Source organism: Denticeps clupeoides, chromosome 14 (genome assembly GCF_900700375.1).
Source record: "Denticeps clupeoides chromosome 14, fDenClu1.1, whole genome shotgun sequence".
Lineage (NCBI taxonomy): Eukaryota > Metazoa > Chordata > Actinopteri > Clupeiformes > Denticipitidae > Denticeps > Denticeps clupeoides.
In genome coordinates, this window is record NC_041720.1 from 21,039,125 (window position 1) to 21,047,802 (window position 8,678).

The 8,678-nt window shown below is 39.4% G+C and overlaps 1 long non-coding RNA gene across 3 annotated transcripts; it reads left to right on the forward strand.

Annotated features, from left to right (window-relative positions):
• Positions 1–299: 299 nt before the first annotated feature.
• Positions 300–8,621, forward strand: LOC114763592 (uncharacterized). Of its 3 annotated transcripts, XR_003742358.1 has the most exons (4): positions 300–943; positions 1,053–1,097; positions 1,581–1,700; positions 7,667–8,621. It is a non-coding gene; the product is annotated as an uncharacterized LOC114763592 (long non-coding RNA). The 3 variants fall into 3 exon arrangements; XR_003742357.1 differs by lacking the exon at positions 300–943 and having other exon boundaries at positions 967–1,097; XR_003742359.1 differs by lacking the exon at positions 300–943 and having other exon boundaries at positions 967–1,097; positions 1,581–1,688.
• The last annotated feature ends 57 nt before the right edge of the window (positions 8,622–8,678 follow it).

Below are 8,678 nucleotides of genomic sequence, written 5' to 3' on the forward strand. Positions count from 1 at the left end.
GACTCATGGACAGAAAAGGAAGAGACCTGTGGAGACGTGACACTGGACTAAACAGGACTGGGGTGACCATCCATCACCTGCTCAGCTGACTTTGGTGACTCTGCAGAAGCAGTCAATGCTGGAGACATTGTCACCTTCTCACTTCTCATCTGGTCCATTCATTTTACTTTCCTTCTTACATGTACTTCAATTCCATTTACATTTACATTTACATTTACATTTATCCAGAGCGACTAACAACGTGCTTTCAAGTTACCATCGATGAAGAGATCAATTCCGGTTCACTAGGACCCCAAATATGAATACATCTATTTAATTCACTCTGTTGTAGATTCTGTACACAAAGTTCGACAACAAGAAAATTACAATTTAATCTAAATATTCTCTAAAGATTAACACACAGCACACACTGTGGAACATCAGTTATAACTTGCATCAGACTGACAGGGGCCACGTGACCTTAGCGGTGAAAATCCAAACATTGGTGTCACAAACCGGACCGATGTTTAAATAAGGGAACAAAAGTTGGCTTGTCAAGATGCCATTGATGGCGATGGTGATTTAACGTTATGGCTCATCTAACCATGGAGAGGGTTGGGTGGGGATCACTAGATATTCAACTCTTTGTAAATTAAACAGAAGAATTGGCCACAATGGACCCAGCGAATGTTCTCCTCCCCAGCGATTTCCCATCTGCCACTGGCCACCAAGAAGCTGAACCGTCTACCGCTTAAACTGAAGTGGTCTCCACCAGCTGAGAAACCAGGTGGCCTCTCCCCAGCAGCAGCTTCTGCAGCTCTGTTGTTCCTTGCCTCCTTGTGTTTTTCCATCTGCAGCATCCAGCAGCATCTTGCCAGTTCCAGATATGGAGGCCAATCATATTCCTGATTCTTTATGAGTGGCTTGAATGTTGGAGAATGGACCAGTGAGAACTGTTTCTGGTGTGAGTACATTTTCTGTTTGGCACCAGGATTTTGGGAAAATGACCGCGCCTCAGTGTGCAGTGTTGTTTTTTGTTCATGTTTTTATTCTGAATAATTTGCTTCTTGCAGCAGGTCGTATGTGACTGCTGGGGGACTGCTGTGGAAAAGAAATCGGTAAGATTCTTCTTCTTATTATTATTTTTGCCTGAAAACAAGACCAGTTTTGAGGGCTTTCCTATGCACGAAAAGTTATGAAACTTTACACACACATCTGACCTGGCAAAACAAAATGAGTATTTTAGGGGTCTCATTTATGGATCTGATTTTTTGTTGCACCCCTCGCGAGTGGCATTGTGGCGAATTTCAATGATTTGCCATGTAACAGAAAGTGCCTGTTATTCATATATGCAACATGAAATCTAGACCAAACCTCACATATATGATAAGGGTGTGGTCCTAACTCTGTATGTAAGTTTCATGAATAGTCAAAGTGCCACCTAGTGGCAACAGGAAATGCCACACTTTACTCTACGCTGCTTGGTTCCTCACCAGTCTTACATTTACATTTACATTTACGGCATTTGGCAGACGCCCTTATCCAGAGCGACTTACAATGCCTTGGGGATGATGATATGTGAACATTTTGATGATTCGCAGGGAAAGAGGAGTCATTTGCACCCAATGTGCACCAAACTTCACAGGATTAATAAGGGTGTCAGCCTGACAATGCAAAGTTTCCTGGAATTCTCAAAGCACCACCTACTGGTAACATAATAAGTATGACTTATTTTGACTTTGACTTATTTTACATTTGGATAAATTGTAATTATATATACAGGGAGTGCAGAATTATTAGGCAAATTAGTATTTTGTCCACATCATCCTCTTCATGCATGTTGTCTTACTCCAAGCTGTATAGGCTCGAAAGCCTACTACCAATTAAGCATATTAGGTGATGTGCATCTCTGTAATGAGAAGGGGTGTGGTCTAATGACATCAACACCCTATATCAGGTGTGCATAATTATTAGGCAACTTCCTTTCCTTTGGCAAAATGGGTCAAAAGAAGGACTTGACAGGCTCAGAAAAGTCAAAAATAGTGAGATATCTTGCAGAGGGATGCAGCACTCTTAAAATTGCAAAGCTTCTGAAGCGTGATCATCGAACAATCAAGCGTATCATTCAAAATAGTCAACAGGGTCGCAAGAAGCGTGTGGAAAAACCAAGGCGCAAAATAACTGGCCATGAACTGAGAAAAGTCAAGCGTGCAGCCGCCAAGATGCCACTTGCCACCAGTTTGGCCATATTTCAGAGCTGCAACATCACTGCCGTGCCCAAAAGCACAAGGTGTGCAATACTCAGAGACATGGCCAAGGTAAGAAAGGCTGAAAGACGACCACCACTGAACAAGACACACAAGCTGAAACGTCAAGACTGGGCCAAGAAATATCTCAAGACTGATTTTTCTAAGGTTTTATGGACTGATGAAATGAGAGTGAGTCTTGATGGGCCAGATGGATGGGCCCGTGGCTGGAGTACTGGTTTGGGCTTGTATCATCAAAGATGAGCTTGTGGGGCCTTTTCGGGTTGAGGATGGAGTCAAGCTCAACTCCCAGTCCTACTGCCAGTTTCTGGAAGACACCTTCAAGCAGTGGTACAGGAAGAAGTCTGCACCCTTCAAAAAAACATGATTTTCATGCAGGACAATGCTCCATCACACGCGTCCAAGTACTCCACAGCGTGGCTGGCAAGAAAGGGTATAAAAGAAGAAAAACTAATGACATGGCCTCCTTGTTCACCTGATCTGATCCCCATTGAGAACCTTTGGTCCATCATCAAATGTGAGATTTACAAGGAGGGAACAGTACACCTCTCTGAACAGTGTCTGGGAGGCTGTGGTTGCTGCTGCACGCAATGTTGATGGTGAACAGATCAAAACACTGACAGAATCCATGGATGGCAGGCTTTTGAGTGTCCTTGCAAAGAAAGGTGGCTATATTGGTCGCTGATTTGTTTTTGAATGTCAGAAATGTATATTTGTGAATGTGGAGATGTTATATTGGTTTCACTGGTAAAAATAAATAATTGAACTGGGTATATATTTGTTTTTTGTTAAGTTGCCTAATAATTATGCACAGTAATAGTCACCTGCACACACAGATATCCCCCTAAAATAGCTAAAAAAAAATAAAATAATAAAAACTACTTCCAAAAACATTCAGCTTTGATATTAACGAGTTTTTTGGGTTCATTGAGAACATGGTTGTTGTTCAATAATAAAATTATTCCTCAAAAATACAACTTGCCTAATAATTCTGCACTCCCTGTACTTCCAATTTGATTGGGAGAGCATTAGGGCTGCAACAATGAATCGATTGAATCGATAAAAATCGATTACTAAAAGAGTTGGCAACGAATTTCCTAATCAATTCGTTATGTCGCGCGATGCAGAGAAAAAAAAATGCGGAGTGGAGTGAACATACTCGGTTTCTCTCGCGCACAGATGCTAGCAGAGTTTGGCGCCTCATAGACAGCGTGGAGCAAAAATTAAAAAAAAAAGAGCGGAGGTAGAGGACAGATACATGGCGGAGGCAGAGAAATCTGCGCGGAAATATGCAAAAGCAACATGGCACGGCACGGGAGCACCACGGCAATGATCCAGCACCTGAAACGCAAACATGTTGGAGTGTTTGAGGAGGAAGAAGGGGGTTCAGCAGCAGGGGAAGTCCCTGAGCAAGACACTTAACCCTAAGTTGCTCCAGGGGGACTGTCCCTGTAACTACTGATTATCACTCTGGATAAGGGCGTCTGATAAATGCTGTAAATGTAAATGTTTACCCGTCATCCAGCTTGACAAGCATGACAAGTTAGCGTTAGCACGTTAATAACAGTAGTAAAGCAGGGGCGCTATAGTTACTTTGCATTAACAGACTAAAGACATGTTTTTATTCACTAGCCTTTTTTGGACCATTCATTTTTCAATCTGTTGTCATGTATAGCTACACTGCAAAAAAAGCTTTTCTTACCTAGTAATTTTGTCTCGTTTCCAGTCCAAATATCTAAAAAATCTTAAATCAAGATTACTAGACAAGAAAAACGGCATGAGAAAATTAAGTGATGCTTAAAACTTCTGTTTGAGATTTTTATTATATTTTATTATTATTATAACAGCTCAAGGAGCAACATGTTTGTGCACTTTCTAAAGATTTTGGTTCTGTTTTTGAATAAAGGGTTGGAAATGAATTCTTTTTTTTTTTAATCTGATTCAACGATTAATAAAAAAATAATCGACAGATTAATCGATTATTAAAATAATCGTTAGTTGCAGCCCTAGAGAGCATTAAGAGGATGTTTTGGAGATTTCGTTGTACAGCTCACCCATGGCAACGCTACAAATTTGGCTGAATCGCCATGTAACAGGAAGTTGCTGTCATTTTCACATACAATTTCCAATCTGAACGAAACTTCAAACGACTGATCTGATGAAATGAATGCATTAAGTTTCTGGAATAGTTGCAGTGCCACTTAATGGAAACAGGAAATATCTTGACACCAAACATGACACGATTGATGAGTGTCCCAGCCTGAACAACATAATTAAGTTCCTAAATCGTTACAGCGCCACCTAACGGAAACAGGAAATAACTTACGACATCAACCGTTCTGCACTAAATATGATTGATAAGAAAACCGGGTTGCGTGGCATGCTTCGGGATCCCAAGCACTGTCAGGTCCCAAGCACCGTCAGCATAAGCTGACCTGAACTGAAAAATGATCTTTTTGCAAAGATTATTATTATGGCTTGAGCCCAACTGGGCAAAGGTCCTATTGTATCCATAAGGATATTATTATTAGGGCTCGAGCCCTAGAAGGGTGAAGACTATTATTATTATTAGGATTATTATTATTATTTCAGGTTTTGGGCATTTTTGAGGCATTTACCATTCACACTGATTTTTCACACTCATCAGGAATTAGGGCCAGTAGGGCCCCAGAAGTCACCAGGGGGCTCGACGGCGCCATCCAAAGCATGCTCTTCTTTTGGTGGACCAGCAGTTGCACATACTGTCACGTATCAGCACCAAATTTAATTGATGTGCATCTCCTTAGGATGAACCTTTCTCTCAATAACTTGCATTAAATCCGTTCCATAGGAAAAGAGATAATATTGATTTCTTAATTTACCCATCCATGACAAATGAAACAAGGATGCTAGACGACTTGACGGATTCGCTCCAGATTTGGCCAGTATAAGGACAAGAAGTTGAAGAAATACAAAACAAAATGGTCTTCAAATGGCAAGGTAACAAAAGGTAAAATATAATTTGACTGTGAATAAAAAATCATTTTATTTCAGCAAACATTAACCTCAAATTTCACAGGAATATTCAGGGTGATGCCACGGTCATACCCATTGGCAGTTTTGTACAGAAAGTGTTCATCAAAATCGCCTGAAATTTGTGCAGGATGTTGTCAAGAAGTTCGATTTGGAGTACTGATAAGGACTTTATCATATGTCAAAGAATGAATTAACTGGACAATTCAAAGATGGTGTAAGTCTTTTTTCTTCTTGTGAAGAGATGGTTTAACGTACATGCACCAAATCTGGTGCACCCATGTGTCATCGTAAGATTTGTAATTGGATAAGTTACCCCTTCTTGTACACACACATTTTCATGTATTGCCAAAATTATTATGCATGTGTATCTCATTAAGTCAAACTCATGATACACTCAGACTCAATAGCTCCGCCCAACAGGAAGTGAGATAATCTGGATTGTTTAATTTTCTTATATAAAGAAAAAGAAAGCATCCTAGACTCTTTGTCCGATTTACTCCAAATTTGACCTTTTTTGGAAAAAAAAACAAAACATAAATTACAGTAAACATGGAGTAATCAAGATAAAACTTCTCTCACAGGAGCAGAGGAATCAGAAGTCTGACAGTTGCAATTAATATGGAATTTTATATAATTATTCGGCACACATCCATTGTTTTACAATAACATCATCACTAGGGCTGCAACTAACGATTATTTTAATAACCGATTAATCTGTTGATTATTATTTTTGATTAATCGTTGAATCGGATAAAAAAAAAAAAAGAAAAGAATATTTCCAACCCTTTATTCAAAAACAGAAACAAAATCTTAGAAAGTGCACAAACATGTTGCTCCTTGAGCTGTTATAATAATAATAAAATATAACAAAAATTGACTAACACAAAAAACATACACATGTATGCTTTACATCTGCCAAATAGACTTTTTTTTTTTTAAATAAAGTGCCGCCTGAGCTGCCAGAACGATAAATCATTTATAAAAAAATAAAGAACAATACAAATCAGAAAATTTAACAGGATTTGTTTGAATGTCAGAACTTGTTCTCTACACTACATTGCAGATGATGCATCTGTAGTGTAGAGAACAAGTTCTGACATTCAAACAAATCCTGTTAAATTTTCTGATTTGTATTGTTCTTTATTTTTTTATAAATTATAAAAATTCGCAGACGCACACACTCACAAACTCTCACACTGACACACACTGCAAAAAATGCTTTTCTAACTTAGTAATTTTGTATTGATTTCAGTCCAAATCTCTAAAAAATCTTAAATCAAGATACATTTACTAGACACATGAAATAGCATAAGAAATGATGTCTTGTTTTTTGATAAAACATCTCAAAATTAAGTGATTGTTTAAAACAAGCAAAATTGTCTGCCAATGTGGTAAGAAAACTAATCTTAATGAGATATAATCTCAAACAGACATTTTAAGCATCACTTAATTTTCTCATGCCATTTTTCTTGTCTAGTAATCTTGATTTAAGATTTTTTTGATATTTGGACTGGAAACGAGACAAAATTACTAGGTAAAAAAAAGCTTTTTTTGCAGTGTAGCTATACATGACAACAGATTGAAAAATGGATGGTCCAAAAAAGGCTAGTGAATAAAAACGTGTCTTTAGTATTTTAATGCAAAGTAACTATAGCACCCCTGCTTTACTACTGTTATTAACGTGCTAACGCTAACTTGTCATGCTTGTCAAGCTGGATGATGGGTAAACATTTACATTTACAGCATTTATCAGACGCCCTTATCCAGAGCGACTTACAATCAGTAGTTACAGGGACAGTCCCCCTGGAGCAACTTAGGGTTAAGTGTCTTGCTCAGGGACACAATAGGCGAGTCGTCCACGCGGAGACGCAGAGAACAGTCCGAACGCTGTTTCATCCCCCCTCCACACCTGTAGGTGGCGCTGTAAGTCCCCGTCTAGTTCTCCTCCGCGGCGAGTTAAACACCAGCACCAGGGACATTACATTCCTCACTTCAAAACGGAACAAAAGTAGGATTCTGTAGCGACTTACCATGCTGCTGAACTCCCTTCTTCCTCATCTAACACGCGTTTCAGGTGCAGGATCATTGCCGTGGTGCTCCCGTGCCGTGCCATGTCGCTTTTGCATATTTTCGCGCAGATTTCTCTGCCTCCGCCATGTATCTGTCCTCTACCTCTGCTTGTGTTTTTAGTTTTTGCTCCACGCTGTCTATGAGGCGCCAAACTCTGCTAGCATCTGTGTGCGAGAGAAACCGAGTTTGTTCACTCCACTCCGCGCTCAAATAACGTTTTTTTTAAATAATCAAACGTCTCCGCGTCGCGCGACATAACGATTCAATCGATTCGTTGTTGCAGCCCTAATCATCACCGCTTGTGGTTATATTCATTATTCTTCTCCTTTTCACAGGTTTTGTCATTTCTCAGGTGCTTCCTATATACACAAGTCACGCGAAGCTCGCACACAGACAGGTTTCAGCCATGTGTAGCTCATTAAGGCAAACTTATGATACGCTCAGACACAATAGCTTCTCATAAAAAGGAATTTGAAACAAGGATCCCAGACCCAATGTCCGGCTTGAATGTAGATCACAGGTTTACCACGGTAAATTGCAAAGCTTTTTTGATAATGACGTTTTTTTTTTGTGAAAAAATAAATCATAAATCACTCTAAACATTGACTAATCGAGAAGAAACTTAACAGAAATATTCAGTCTCACACCATAATAATATTCATATATGATTTTTGACACTGTGGCATAGCGCCACCAGCTGGCAAGGGAAAAAGCACCATTTTGCACTTACTACTGTTGCGGTTGTACACTGTTCATCAGATAAATATACAATTTTCTCTGTATGGTGCAAACATTTCCTTATGGAGTGTTTATAAGGAATTTTTGATAAGTTGAACAGTTTCTTGCTCATGGCATTTCAAATGCAGGGTACAAGCTGTGATTTTGGAGCAAACCGTTTTTCGTATCATGTGGTATACAATTTAACCTACATACCCCAAACTTGGTCACCATGTCAATCTGAATATTAGCATAATTATTTTTTTTTTTTTTACATTATATGTGTTCTCGCATCCCAAACATTCATGCTCAGCTCATTAACACAACATCCAATTCACACCAAAATTGCTGAGCATCAAGTCAAGTTAAAAAATCGTATTTTTATCTTTTACGGTGATGCCATGTACTGTTCCTAAGTCAGGCTGCAGGTTCTCCTGCCTGAGTCTCTGTATGTGTGAAAACTACTTCAGGCTAAAAGGGGCGGGGCTCTGACAAACCATCCCCAGCCCTGCACTGACACCACTGTCAGGCTCACTCTACCCTGGAAGGGGCTCCCTCGCTGTATCACTCCTTCCCAACGTTTCTTCACACCTTTTTTTCTCTCTCCTAGAGTTTTTTGTGTGGAGTTTT